The sequence below is a fragment of the Haliotis rufescens genome, unplaced genomic scaffold (genome assembly GCF_023055435.1).
Source record: "Haliotis rufescens isolate VD_foot unplaced genomic scaffold, xgHalRufe1.0.p SCAF_14, whole genome shotgun sequence".
Classification (NCBI taxonomy): domain Eukaryota; kingdom Metazoa; phylum Mollusca; class Gastropoda; order Lepetellida; family Haliotidae; genus Haliotis; species Haliotis rufescens.
The window spans coordinates 17099297-17115838 of NW_025963824.1; the positions used below are offsets into that span (position 1 = coordinate 17099297).

Below are 16542 nucleotides of genomic sequence, written 5' to 3' on the forward strand. Positions count from 1 at the left end.
TGATTTTCTGTCTGTAGTCTAGGACATGTTTTAGTCCTCTGAGTTTTTTATCAGTCTTTATTTCCTTCTCAGAAAAGGTTGTCTTTTGTCTATTTATCTTTCTCTCAGTCACCTTGTGTTTCTTCCTTCCGCGTGCTCAGTGTCTTTCCCTCAAAATATGTGTTTGTTTTCTTTGCATGCATTGTTTTCTGTCCTTCCACCTCTGATCATCAATGTGAGGGATGATACCTCAGCACCCGCCACCCCGCCCGCTTCACGTTCTTGAAGCTGCTATGCTCTGTGGTCTCCCTGTTCTGCAACAAGAGCCAGCTAACTCCCAAGAGTGGCATTGTCGGATTCATGCACCCCATTGATCAGAAACACAAGCATGGGATACGACGCGTCGACATAGTTCGGCCCCGAACCAGCTGTATCGTGTTACAAAGTAAACACTCCTCAGTCAATTGCATGACGCTTGGGTCGGTTCAGTACTAGAGTTAGTTGAAACCCATCCACCGCTAGTCTGTCACACAGACCCTGAGCGTAGAGTGAGTGAATGAATGTTGTTTTACGCCACACTCATTAATATTCCAGCTATGTCCCGTAGGCCTGTAAATAATCGAATCTGTACCACACAAACCAGTAGTTTGACAAAATGTGTTAAGGTTAATGTCATCGCGACAAGATAACACACATTCGGCCACGTCACCCGATAAACTTGACCTATTTATCAAAGCGATCTCAGCACTACGACGGTCGTAAGTCTGTGTTAAAGTATGGGAGTTACGATCGCCTTAGCACTAATATCGATAAGTGCAAGTTGTTCAGTCGACCCTTTCACCACACATAGGTTACCGGGGACCCATCCTACCCTGGGTTCTCCGGGCGGATGTGAAGATAGCATATGGAGCGTTATAAATATGACGTGAAGCTGACAATATCGAAGTTTCTGTCCAACGCGTATCGATCAGTTCAACATTTAATCATAATATTTTTGTATCAACCAACATCCTGTTTATAGTATGTATTATGTCCTGGTAGATATTCGATATGTGTTTGAGTTTGATAAATTATGTTTATAGTGTAAATGTGTTTTTCTATGGTCGTGACTTTTTAATGTATTTCCTTGTCATGGTGTTTTCTACCTTGACAGCTGCCTACATTGAACACTCGGGGATATTGCGTCTACCACTGACTACGTGTATAAGTCCATGTATACATTCCGAGGTGAAACGGATTTCCCTACAAGATCCATTATCCCGAGATGTCTATATACACACCGTGATATTCAAATGCAGAATACATGTACGTCAGCGCGCCTTCAAACTGCCCAATGCCTTATACAGACAGACATTTTATTTCAGTGACAGGCCACCGGCCCATAATACATTAATATAGCATGATAAATCACACAGGCTTGAGTAAAATACATATAACAATTTCATCCATGACAAAAGGATATTATGTATTTCTTGACTTGTAGGTTTTTGCTAAGAATAAACCCATGTTATGAAGGACAAGATTATCACCTGTTTGCATTAGCTGTGTGGATACTATTTGAGATGGATATTCAGTGTAACATGGCGAGGGATATTTTCTTCTTATAGTGGCATATCGTTCACATATAAACATTACATGGTATTCGTCTTCAATATATTTACAGTTTTTGAACAAAAACAAATCGCAAAGTTTTTCATTATGTGGAGTGTATTAAAAAGGTTGCGTTTGTGCACTACACAAGTTGCCGAACATGTGATTAACATCGTTCATTCAAAATAATGTGTCCCCCAAGTTCCACATTTAAACGGAAATTATTACATCTAAACTTTGAAATATACTAGTATCTCTTAATGTAATGTGGAATGTCATTTGTTAAATAACTTTCTGTGTTTAACATAGATTTGTACAGAACATGGTAATTACATTTCGAAGATAATTCCATTGAAGAATGCCAGTTCTATACAGATTATCTGATATTTGCTGAAATTCATTTAGGAAAAATGGCATATCGCCGATTTCTTGTTGTAACCAGACGAGCCCAAAACCGAAGCTGAACAAAATGTTCTTAATTGATGTAGCCAATGTCCCGCTTCCCACCTCATCAAGTGATTTTAGCATTCGTTCAGTTAACGAGGTAATCTGTGGGTGTCAAGATGAAAAGGTCTGAACCGATATTTGACTGCTCTTGTCATACAGACAGACTGCAGAGGGAGTCTGCCACCCTCCCCGAGTACCATATTACTGGGTTTATTCTAAGAGACGAAGATGCCGTTAACAGAAGAATATTTTCAATTCATTTGTTGTGCGATGTTCCCCAGCTCCGTTACACAAGATAGGAACGACAACACCGACAAATATTGTAAAATTCCTTATATGTCCACAATGAAGTCCATGTAGATTTGGGGCTAGGTTCTGTCCCCTGTATCCCGAACGGAGAGTGACATCTGGCGATCAACAAGTCATCTAGATGTACCGTAGCTGGTTAAAGTGTACAGGTGGCGTCACATCCCGATATACGACAGCCGGCGTGTCACTCAGTCTGCCGCGTCCCATATGGGCTCCCTCCCTAACTGTTTCACTCACTCACTAACTGTTTCACTCACTCACTAACTGTTTCACTCACTCACTAACTGTTTCACTCACTCACTAACTGTTTCACTCACTCACTAACTGTACTCACTCACTCACTAACTGTTTCACTCACTCACTCACTCACTAACTGTTTCACTCACTCACTAACTGTTTCACTCACTCACTAACTGTTTCACTCACTCACTAACTGTACTCACTCACTCACTAACTGTTTCACTCACTCACTAACTGTACTCACTCACTCACTAACTGTACTCACTCACTCACTAACTGTTTCACTCCCTCACTAACTGTTTCACTCACTCACTAACTGTTTCACTCCCTCACTTACTGTTTCACTCACTCACTAACTGTTTCACTCCCTCACTAACTGTACTCACTCACTCACTAACTGTTTCACTCCCTCACTTACTGTTTCACTCACTCACTAACTGTTTCACTCACTCACTAACTGTTTCACTCACTCACTAACTGTTTCACTCCCTCACTAACTGTTTCACTCCCTCACTTACTGTACTCACTCACTAACTGTTTCACTCCCTCACTAACTGTTTCACTCCCTCACTTACTGTTTCACTCACTCACTAACTGTTTCACTCACTCACTAACTGTTTCACTCCCTCACTAACTGTTTCACTCACTCACTAACTGTTTCACTCCCTCACTAACTGTTTCACTCACTCACTAACTGTTTCACTCCCTCACTAACTGTTTCACTCACTCACTAACTGTTTCACTCACTCACTAACTGTTTCACTCACTCACTAACTGTTACACTCACTCACTAACTGTTTCACTCACTCACTTACTGTTTCACTCACTCACCAACTGTTTCACTCACTCACTAACTGTACTCACTCTGTTTCACTCATGTCTTACTTGATCAGTACACTGATATGAAAGATATAAGCGAAACCGACATAACAGAAGATACATGCATGGTATTACCGCTTCACCGGTAACCATTACACGAAGTAAATTGTTGTATTTATCCTTGGTCACAGTCTCATTAATGATGCTTTTATCTATAAGGTCAACTTCATTCTACCACTTGGCTAGCGAATCCGTCTGCTTGAATTGCTAAAAATTGAAAATATGTGTTTCGACTGACTTGATGAATATTTACTAAAACAAGTGTGTTCCGGTAATGTTCATTCAAACTATCACAAAATTAAACAGACATGAGGAAGAAAAAATGACGGTCTGACGTTTGAAGGTATAGTGGCTGTATTTATCCCATGTATAACCTTACAATTAAAGTGTTAAGTGCCGCTTCGGTGGCCAGCTATATAGTGCACCTCTAAGTGCGGCATGTGCAAAACTAAACAAGTGTTTATTGAGTGATGAATCAGACAGGAATCCTCCCTGTACACATCCCTCCCAACACGGTGTACAGTTCAGTCGCCATGCATGGTATTAAATCTTTTATATCGGGGTATAATGTCAACAAGGATTTAACCGGGGGATGCAATATGACACCACAGCACTGCATCGCTTCCTAGACAAACATACGTGGGCTTAGATCATATGTAAGCTGAGAAGCCTTTTGTTAATTGTTGTCAAAAACACACGTGATGTTGCCTTGATCAGAAAGACCAACGAAGCTCAACAACATGTTACGCTGTCTTTCAGGACAACTGCACGTGGATATTTTTATTTAAGATCGACAGATTTGTTCCCTCTTATTCAAAACATCATCTTATCAACAGACCATCAACGAACAAATGACCACAGTTGTTTACGCACGTCTTTATGACTATTCCATTCTTGAGCAATGGTCAGTGTTGACCGCTAGTTCAGGGTCAGAGGAGGGAACCGTGTAAGCTCCTCGTAAAGCTCTGTGATTGTACCTCAATTTCCTAGGCCTCATAAACTGAGCAGCGAGCTTAGAAGATAATGCTACTTACATGTGTCAAAGACATTGTTATTACTTTCGTATTGTTGGCGCCTCTCGCTTATTCCAGAAGACGGTGCGCATGTTCCACCAGAATGATTAAGTATACATGTTTAGACACATGATTGGGTTATTATTTTGAAATACGACTTGGCCGCTACGTCAGATATTGCGAACACCCGTTGTAATCACTGATTTGATTTTCAGTTATGATATAACGTCACAACTGTTTTGTCTTTTACGGCCAGTAGAATCAGTTTCGGTGGATGATCCAGACTGGTTGTTTTCTGACGTTGACGTTTTGTTTTCAGGAAAATATGTTTCGTAGAACATGACAATAATCTTAATGCCACAAGTTTTGGTTGATATACTGAGAGTGTCACATAAGTTATACTTAACTATTCGTCTTCTATTATTTTGTTGCATTCCAGATTCGTCTGGCCAAAGTATTGTTGTCCGTTTCAGTTTTAAACCCGTGCTCGTGGATTTCAGCAATGTGGTGAACATTCAAGACCCCCATCACCCCAGGCTTTTCTCCCACATCAAGCTGACACGTCGTGGTAAAAGTGGAATACTGTTCAAAGCGGCGTTAAACCCAACTCACTCAGTTATGCCTCTAGTTTGTAGCATCAGTGAGTGAGTTGGGTTTAACGCCGCTTTAACAGTATTCCAGTTATATCGCGGCGTGTCAGCTTAATGTGGGAGGAAAGCCCGAAGTGATGCAGATCTCAGACGTTTACCACTTTGGTGAAACCCACGAGCACGGGTATGGTGCTGACAAACCTAGAAACATAATCGGGGCGAACCGGGATTCGAACCCACAATGCCCAAGGGACGCAACTCTGCACAGCGAATCGCGGCGCCTTAGACGACTGGGCCACCCGTGCCCCCGTTTGTGGCATTAAATTCTCACTGGCGAAAATACTCCGGGATGCACCTACCAAATGTATGTCGCTCACTTCGAATGACAACGTAACAAGCAACCCACTGGGTTTGGCAATTATGGAAAGTGACGCCTCAAAAAATCATTCCCTTTCAAACTGCCGTGTCAATCAGTGGGAAGGGGAAATATCCAGTTTGGATAAAGAATACACATATTGCGGTGGAGAAGTCGTACGTGTTACTGTGCGTAAAAGGGGAGTGGAGTAGCCTAGTGGTTAAAGCGTTTGCTCGTCACGCCTAAGGCCCGGGTTCAAGTCTGTGGGTACAATGTGAGAAGCCCATTTCTGATGTCCCCCGCCGTGATATTGCTGGACTGTTGATAAAAGCGGCGTAATACAATACTCACTTGCCTTTAAACATTTTTGTAATAACACCGTGGACAGAACACATTATATCTTCAAAGAAAGCGAAAGGAGAGTGTATGAATGGGTTTCTAAAGAGATTCACGGTACGACCAACAAGAACATGATGACAGTTGCTTTAAAAAGATAATAGCCTACTGCTGTGAACTGTTAATGTATATTTCATTAACGGTATTTTCTAAATATCTCCGAATCGTTATTGACTCGACCTTTCAAATTTTACAAACCGTTACAAACCAAGTGTGAATACTTAATGCCCCACGCCCAACGTGTTATTGTCATAGAACGACCATTTAAGAAGCTGTTAAGGACGGGGAGTACCATTTCATTCCCTGAATGAAGGCGCCGCAACAATTTAAGTTACCGGAACGGCCAGTGAACAATTTTACTTTAAGAGACTTGAGGCAGTTTTTTACCCCAGTATTTTCTGGAACTACTTTGTTTTAAATCGAACCCATATAACTAACACAATGCAATTACTGACAACTCGAAAGAAATTACAGCAGATGTTTATACGAAAATACGCGGGGACGGATCAACGGAACGTTTTGTCCAAAACAAATCCAGTGTTTCGAATTTTCTAAAAACACAATATCCAACTATTTCACCGAAAGCACCACCCACAATCCCCTTACCCGAAAATAGAATAATCTGTTTTTAACATTTGTTTTTTTCGTCGCCATTGAGATCCGATTTCAAATCCAAATATGGAACGTCTTCTGAGAGGTCAGTTGGTGCAATCCCATGAACAGACCTGTCTCTTCTGTTGTCAGTGCCCATCAAGATAAAACATAAATTTGCACATGCACTATATATTCGTCTGCCAATTGGATGTTTTTGTGCCCTTTGTTAACTGTTTTTTTCCAGTTCATTGCTAATCACTATAGACAAACGACCGTGTTTTCACTCGGCTTTCCACGTTGGGGCTGTCTTCTTGATATATTTTACGATCGCGTTTTTGCGTAACCTTTCAAATGTTCATTTATCTTGAGCGGTGCAGGCGCGCGGGGTGTGCGTGCGCTTGAACGTGCTAAACAGCGTTTGTGATTTGGAATGCGTGGTCAGGGGTCAATCGAAAGCTGTCTAATTAGAAAAATCAGAATTTCTCTATCGATGGTCTGTGTTAGATACAAAATTGAAAAGGAACGCCATTTAGTATGCGAGTCAGGTTGTACGTCCAGTCGATATGATTATCATGATATATATCATCGCTAATCACCATGATAATGTGCGTCACGTTCAAAGCCAGAAATAAGGTCCGTCAATATGGATATGATGCGACCAATATGTCCGGCAACGTGGAAAACTTGTAAAATGAAGATTGATAATGTCTTGATTGAACAGACGGAGACGATTGTCCTAAATGGCGCCGACGGAATTGACACCAAAGATAAGGTAACGTCAGCTACGACAGGGGGCGCAACGTTTATGTACACGGGTAGACAAAATGTTGTCTGGAGCGCGGTGGGTTCATATTGGTAAATGCTAATGGCGCAATGAATATTCAGGTGGGAAGACAGCGGTCATGACGGGCGTCATATTTATGATATTGTCTCCGATACTGATGGGAGGAGAGATAGGTTTATATACTGTCATTAGACTTAAATGGGAAATAGTGATATAGACTTCTATGTATCTGCAATCGCGTCTTTAAACATGTGTCAATAGATGACTTAAATCAAACTCGCAATTACAAATCTGGCCACATCCTTCAAAGCGTACACTGTCTGCTTTTCCAATTCAGAAGACATGCTGACTTTACTCAAAATATTTCCCTTATCATGCATTTGTTTAATTACACTTATTTGTCGACATAGCTTTTCGCTTGTTATCATATTATTACATTTCTTCATCGCAAACTCCATATTTTCAATGCAGAGTTGAAGGATTTTTCTCAGAATGAATGATGATACTGCTTGTTTAAACAAGTTATTTTGAAGGGTTATATTACCGACCTATATAGTCAAGGTTGGACACGGGTGATACAGTAGTGAAAGGCGCCGCAATTGCCTGAGTCTGCATAGTTGTGTCCCCGATTTGTGCCAGGACCCTGTGACCCTAGGTTCGAATCCCAGATACGCCCTGATTATGTTTCGTGGTTTGTTAGCACCACACCCTGCTCGTGAGGGTCCGCACTCATAGTTAACGTCTAAACCTGTATCAAATCGAAATTTCTCCAACCACCAAGCTACCCGTCAAGATCCGCGTGAGTCTTCCCTTCCAAAACCCCGTCAAGCCAGATATAGAGAACAAACTGACAATGTGGCTTCCCCTGCAGCACTCGCCCAGGCATTTGCTCTGCATTGACATTTACTTTACAAACTCAGTCGCGGCACGGGCCTTCATGGATCAATTTCATTTCATTTCATTTCAGAACCACGCCAGTCACGACACGAACACCATACTGTACGATATATGCATGTACCAGGTACCATCCATGTGGCTCAGAACCCACGCCAGTCACTTTGACAACATTTGTCTTGCAGCAAGACCACCAACACCCGACAACAGAAAATTTTCATAACCATAACGCACAGGACATAAACATAAAATAAACAGACCGCACTGTAACGGCGACACCACAGGATAGATTCAACTACCCGGGCTTTACAATTCCTGTCTATACCCCACCCAGAAGTAGCGCTCTCTACCTTGAATGACCTCACTCTCATTTCACCAACCCGTACTTGCGATTAACGGGATCGGGTGGTCAGGCTCGCTAACTTGGTTGATGCACAGCATCGTTTCCCAACTGCGTGAATTGATGCTCATGATATTAATGATAATCACTAAATTTTCTGATACAGATTTGATTATTTACAGACCGTCTTCATATAGATGGAATATTGCTGAGTGTGTCGTTAAACAACAAACAAACAAATCCTACATCAAGCTGACACGCAGCCATGTTGCTGAAATACTGTAACATTATAAACAGCGTCCAGCATCACACTGGAATCGGCTCCACATTATCAGAGTTATTTACCGTTACGAAGTTACTTTCTTTGATGTAGCCGACGACAGCAATTATGTTCTTAATTTTTTTTAAATTCTTAAGCCTTGACAAAATATAATATAAGTTCAATTTTTTTTTCTTTGGTACAATTTCGAATTTGGATGGGAGAGTTTCAGAAAGCAAAGTTAAAAAGTGAAATACAATTTCGATATACCTTCTCATATCTAAAAGTAATGGAAACTAATCCTGTTTTATGCGGCCTTTGTATGTTCTTTAGTCTGTCTCATAGTTCCTGAACCATGTTATTTTCCCTTTTGCCAAGCCCTCTCTGTAATGCAACCCCCCTAAATAAAACAAGTCTATATTTTCCCCAGGTTGCCTCATCTTATTCAAATAGAGTTATTTATCTCTAACAAAATTATATTTTTTAGAGACTAAGTGTTAGTCTATATATCGTTCCACAGCAGGTATGAGCAGTGATATATTTTATCAACGTCGTCCAAAGACTTTCGCAGACTGTTCGCCAGCGTTTGTCTGTGAATTCGTTCACTTGGAGCCATCCCAGGGAGACGTACCTTAACCTACTTTGTGGTGCACGTGCATTCTCCAGTTTATCTGTGGGGCTGCAAGTACGTCAGACAATAGATTGTTCATTATTTCACGGAGATTGGATTTGAAACAGTCACAGAATCTACGTCTGCTTTTTCCGACCTTTGAATAAATGTCGCTTTATAAGTCAGTTTGAGCACTTTGAGCAAATTCGCTCGCTGAGGACGCTGTGTCATGCATTCGAGAAGGAAGTTCTCGACACACTGTCTCAGTCTTTCATTTCCCGCACTGCCACCACCCCTTCCGGTTTCCTCGGCCAGATGTTACATATAAACGGAATGCACGTGCAACACGGTGTCGTACGAAATGTACACGTGTCGTCTGCAGAAAGTTTGTTTTGTCACACAACCAGGCGACGCAAAATGATGATGCTATGACTTGATTTTCAATGGGGAGGGAGGGGATTTTGAGATCATCAATTTTGTTTCAATGTTTAAGAGCTCAATTATTCTTTTCAACTTTATAACTGAGCCAAGGAAATCTGAATTGTGGTAGTACAGGTACCCATGATACTCTCGCAATGTTGGTTATCCGTGAAGTTCCGGGGTAGAATAGGTCTTCAGCAACCCATGCTTGCCGTAAGAGACGACTAACGGGATCAGGTGGTCAGGCTCGCTGACTTTTTTTTACGCATGTCATCGTATCCCAGCGTAAATCTATGCTCATAATGTCAATCACCGGGTTGTCTGGTCCAGACTCGATTATATGAAGACCGTCGTCATATAGCTGGATAATTGCTGAATGCGGCGTTAAACAACAAACAACAAACACACTTCTGTTGGTAATGCCATAGTTTATACTGCCCCCAATATTCACTGCTGTGAGACTCGACGTCAACCCGTGGTGATCCCGGGTCAGATCACTGTCTCCCAAACTCTGCCTTGCCGAGACAAACTTTGATAAAAATATCCCGTCACATTAAACCCTAATTCCGCATGTCAGATCAATATGAACATGTCTTAATTGACAAGCTGGAATGCGAAATTGAGGTCAGTATCAATTTGACCAATGACCGTATTGACCATGGGTCAATACACCTGTGTCGGTCAGTTGTCAATGTCCAAGCCGATCAGAACTTATTATAGTAAGGCTGATTCCATGCAGTGACTTATGAGCCAATAATCTGTTGTTCCAAGGGCTCGGCTAAATACGCGGGTATGAATAGACATGCAATATTATTAAGTTCTTCAGCCGGAAATGCAACACTTGGATCACTGGGCTGGACATAATGTTTCACTGTTACTTTGACCTCAATCCCAAGTGCCTGAAACTTATCCTTTGCCACATTGTAATATTGAATGATGGTCACAATGTGTTGTGATCGTGTGTTACAGTTAACGGTAGTACCGCTACTCTCGCCTCTATGCAGATGCTGTCAGATTATTACCAATGGTAAGGGTTATACAAGGCACGTACAGGTTTGATCAAATTAAGTTAAAGCCAGGTTGCAGCTGATTTAACGGGGAGTATGTTAATAGTGTTCGGATTAAATGACATAATCGAAGGTTGATCTGAATATACAAACAACCTCGTCATCGAACGCAGCCTTGCGTAATCAAATGCAAACCACTTCTTCCTTTCTCGAGTTCTCGGTTGGAGTGCTCCATTCAACAATCATGATTTTACACATGTGTCATACTGGGGATTTATATCATTTCTCTTAACACAGTCTTGTGTGGATCTGGTTGTTGCACCAAGAATGGACGTTTTTCACCTAGAATTGACGTTTTTCACCTAGAATTGACGTTTTTGCACCGATGTGAGGAAGCGATGCAATATGAAGCTTAACCACTGCTGTCTTCATGTATATTTTTATAAATATGATTGATTTCAATTCGTAATATTTTTTTTTTACTTTGACGTTTACACGATATACGGCTTTTCCATCTTCCTCATTTAATTCCACACCAACGATAAAAAAGTAGCTCTAACATAGAAAATAGAAAAAACTGAGTTGACGAACGTCCTTTGGCGGTCATTTCTCACATGGCTAGATGACACACCAGATACTACAGGCAGCCGCGGGAATCAATATGGCCACGATAAGCCTTTAACCCCATAATGTGATTGCCGTTATATTGACCCTGTTAGGAGACCGGGGAGCCCTCCGTCATTAGCAGCATGTCGATATGTCTCAGAACTCCACACAGCACTCGGTATATACCGAAGCTTTACTGTCACTCTGTGATGTGATCATTTCATTCAAGATGTCTGATCTGTGGATGGGGTTCTGTAGGGTCGCATGATTTATTACAGACAGTTGGTTAATGACAGTGATCATTTAGCAGTTGATGTGTATTGTGGTAATTTCCTGTTTAATGTGACTGATAAATAAATATGTCATGATGCGAATAACGATCACATTACATTTGGGATAATGTTTATTGCAAATTATGAAAATATGAAACAGACATATTATGGCGTGCTGAACGGTTATGCTGAATGCCAGCTGTAAAGGCCGGTTGAACATCTTATTGTTGGAAATAGAACCTAAGGTCAGTGTAAAAACTATTATATTAATAGTATTACAATCTCATTGTAGGCTTAGAAATGCATTGTTGCGTGAATAATGTTAATTTGTAAAAGACAAACTGTTCTCCCGGAGAAACACATTAACCTTTAAGACAGCAACTGTATAATCAGTTTAAAATATATTATGATGTCATAACTTCTTCACGGACATCTCAAGAAAACAACTAATTAGATTGTTAACGCAAACGAGAGCAATAAATCCACCGATCTCTGTCATCATGTTGCAGTAAATACCACAAACAAGAGAGGAATATCAGTTTGGTGAAATAAGAGAATATATCTGGCGTACCGTGTGTTAAGGGATATTTGTATGAAAAAAATGAAAGTATATTTGCAAATGTCTGTCTGAACATTTTAAAAGGTTCCAGCATGATATACTGAGCCGCAAAAGAAACGTCACCATGGATAGATTATATGAGAAACCTTATTTGTCCAAACACTGTAAACATACTTTGAAACATACTAAAAAGATGAAACTTGGCAAAACTGATCATCAAGGTTGAAATAAAAGTGTGAAATGTTCTTAACGTGAACACTTGTCTCTGAGAAAATGGCAGCACAAGTCAGTACCTCGTGTGCCCGCCATGTGCATTGGTGACTACCGTGCAACGTCGATACATGGAATGGATGAGGCACTTGAGTCCACACTCGGAGGAACGCCTCACGCAGTTCAGCTGCAGTTGTCGGACTTCAGCCGTCTTTGAATCTCGTCCCACAGGTGGTCAATGGGATTTAAATCGGGACTGAGGGCAGGCCACTGCATGGTTCTGATGTCATTCTGCTGAAGGAAGTCTCTTGCTGCTCTCGCAGTGTGGGCACGGGCGTTATCATGCTGAAACTCGTGGTTGCGGCGACATGCCAAATGAGGTATAGCGTGAGGCCTCAAGACTTGATCAATGCATCGACCTGCTGTGACACCATTGCCTCTCCCTGAACCGATGTTCTGGAAGACCACAGGGCCGACCCTCTGTGCAAGACCAATTCCACCCCACACCATGATGCTCGAACCAGCCAACGAGTCTCTCACAACAACACAAGCATCCGAATAACGTTTCCCACGGCGTCGCCATACACTATCTCTGCCATCTGCTGTTGAGATACAGTAACGGCTCTCGTCTGAGAAGAAGACTCTTCTCCACTGCTGGTGGCGCCAATGCTGGTGCTGTGTTGCCACTGAAGACGGTCCCGGCGATGACGTAGTGTCAGAATGGGTCCTCGTTGTGGCCTGTGACAGTGGAAGTGTCTGCTCGTCAATCGTCGACGCACGGTGTCCGCACAAATGTGTCGCTGGTGTGTCCCCATGGTCTGTCGAGCAGTTTCCGCAGCAGTAACAAAGCGATCTTGAAGATGCTGTCGCATCTTTGTGACCCTTGGTCTTCCACTACGTGGTCGGTCAACTGTAGTGTTGGTGGTCCGGTACCGTTGCTGGAGCCTGTATATGGTCCTTTCTTGGACTTTAAATGCATAGGCTACTTGCGGGCGGTTTGTCCAGCTTGCACTCGTCCAAGGGCTTGGTGTCGCTGATCTCGTGTCAATCTTGGCATGTGGTAGCAATTCAATAATGAATGAATGTTATCCGATCTGGGTGGATTTTTATAGGGCAAGAAATGGGGGAACGCATATGCATTTCAATTTGCACGGAACTCACGTGCATCGGGTTACCATGGCCGTTGCCGTGATGCGTATGGGCGATCGGTTTTATTGTCATCTGCTTTGGGGGTTTCTTGTCATCAAATTTCATTTTTTAGGACAAGGTAATGTTAAATTTTGGAAACTTTGACAAAAATTACCCAGATATTCAAATGGCAACTTTTCACGCAATGTTACTTGGGCTGACGTTTCTTTTGCAGGTCAGTATAGTACTGACTTAGACAAAATTGGTTGGTTGGTTGGTTTGTTGTTTAACGCCACACTCAGCAATATTCCAGCTATATGACGGCGGTCTGTAAATAATCGAGTCTGGAACAGACAATCCACTGATTAATGTCATGAGCATTCATCCACTCAATTGGAATCGATGACATGCATCAACCAAGTCAGCGAGCCTGACCACCCGATCCCGTTAGTCGCCTTTTACGACAAGCATAATCACGGCAAGCATGGGTTGCTGAAGACCTATTCTACCCCGGAGTCTTCACGGGTCTAGACAAAATTGGACTGCTTGACAACGGTATAAGGATCTATACCGAAACGTCGCTTTTTACAGTATTAAAGAAGTTGATATCCCAAAAAATGTATATACCTTGTCATCCGTCAACTTCTTATTTAGTAATGCCTATCAAACAATTTATCCTGCGTTTGTCTGAGAGGCGAATAAATTGTATCGTGTGGTCTCCGTATCTCGACGCGGTAGGACGTTGCTCGCAATATCAACCACTGGTTTGTCCGGCCAAGACTTGATTACTTGAAGTGTGCTGACTGCGGCGTAAAACAACACACAAATACATGCCTTGGGTTACAGGAAGCATGGCATGGAGATGTACTCATCGGCCACTTAGCTGAACAGCTGGATATTGAGCAAAGTTCATGTTAACAGTCGGAACTACAATAGTTGTTGCTGTTGTTGAGGTGGTTTATTTACAACGCTGATATTGTGATATATTGGGTGTTGTTTCTACATTTAAAAACGGGGTTCATTTTAACAAATTTGCATTATGATATGTTATGACACTTATATTTAGATATCGCGGACGTTATAACGGCAGCTTACGTCGACGATATAACATTGTTGGTGTTATAACATTGATAAATTAATAACCTTAACGTTGATAAAAATGCCGAGGAAGTTATATATAAAATTGATGTTGATGAAAGTGAACACTACCTTGAAGAGGTGTGGACTTTAAGCCCCGTGCAAGCCGTGACTGGTGTGTTTCGAGGCAAGAAGCCATCAATTTTGGTACACAGCGCTCGGAATAGTTTTGTCAGCGCAGCGTACGCTTACGAGATTTACAAAGACGATTGTGTTTAATTTCCTCTTATCCTTGGATTGACCGTCCAGTGACCTGTGTGACAGGCCCCATGTTTAGATGTCGTGGTACATGGATGTATATAGCTTGGCCTGGTCAGTGTTGTAAAGTACAATATCAATACAATACCGATACAATCTTTGTGTACGTTGCCAGTGCCGTACAAAATTGGTAATTGTGAATGATTTTACAGAGTTATATTTATCTTAAATTATTTATCACACGAATGTAGGGCACCGACTTCACGAAGTGTCCTAAATGTGCAATATTGCCGCAAAGGCATTATCTCTCAGAGTTTGATAAATGTTTATTGCAGATATCGAACAATGGTAACGAGTGTGTAGAAGAGGGATTTATTTTACGCCATATTAGCACAATCCCATCAATATCACGACAGGGGACACCAGAATGTATTACAGAGGAGGACGAGGGACATCAATGCCTTTAACACAGAAGACATGATTTAATGATGTCTATCTATTGAGAGACCCTCACTGGGACGCTTAAGATATCACACGAAAAGGCATATGATTGATATTGATCGTTTTATAAAATGTCACTCTTGATCAAAACCTTCCCTTGTAAACAAGGAACAACTATTTCAACATTTAAATGACAGTCAACATTCAGTAGGTACATGGAGGCCGAGATTACTGATATCTTTACCCCCTTGGTTCTTGCCTCATTCATGCCGTGATCTCTCCCCAGCCTGTTACACCACTAACAAGTCGTCAGTGTTTCCTCCTCCATGCTATCTTTCCCCGTCACCGCCCGGCTTGATTGAGACGTACTGCTCTTCCCAAGGGCTCGTTTCGCGCATGAGCAGATCGGCTAATCTTTCGAGCCTGCGCAGTGAGTTCAGTGGACATACGGAGCTGGCGAAGCACACGAATCCGTAATTAGGCCTGTTTGTGTCGCCAAGAACAGACGCTCGATGGAAAGTGATTGTCTGAAAGGATTCATTTTCCACGTTTGTACCTACACACATCTTTGCTACGACGCCACGCTTCGCACAGGCGGGTTGACAAGTGTACACAAACAGATTAGTTCTCAAACCAATGTAGTCTAATGTGGACACTCGTCCACTTTTCGCTTGGTGACCTCAATACTGAGTTCAGAAGTCAGGTTCGAATGAGTAGTCGTTAGGGAAATAGTCCAAGTTTACGGACACAAAAGCAGGTCAATTTGTATTTTTATTGTTTGCATATTGTTTTAAAAAGTGATGAAATAAACATCCATGTAAACTTCTCGTGTAAAATATTGTGTTGTGGACTTAGATGAACATGCGGGGTAGAATAGGTCTTTCAAAAGCAACCCATTCTTGCCATAAAAGGCGACTATGCTTGTCAAAAGAGGCGACTAACGGGATCGGGTGGTCAGACTCGCTGACTTGGTTGATGCATGTCATCGTATCCCAATGCATGCGGCCGGGTCGTGTTCCAAATATTTCGAACACATGTACTGAATTTCATGATATTATAATAAGTAATCTTGATTATGATTGAAACGATTTCGAAATCGGTTGTGTAGGCCTCTGGGGAAGAGCTGGCATATAAAACATGAAACTCTTTCAATCACCAAGATAAGTATGGGCTTCTTAACCGACTGTCTAAGAAGTGCAAAGAATCCTATGTTCAGAGAAGGTTGTCTATCGCTGATTGTTGTCGTGAACTATTGTTGGGATAAATAATTAACTTTGTAGCCGCG

General features: G+C 41.8%; 1 protein-coding gene across 3 annotated transcripts in view; it reads left to right on the top strand.

Annotated features, from left to right (window-relative positions):
* LOC124152597 (atrial natriuretic peptide receptor 1-like) overlaps window positions 1-16542 on the top strand; it is a 243628-nt gene that overhangs the window by 113518 nt on the left and 113568 nt on the right. The gene's annotated exons all lie outside the window — the stretch shown is intronic.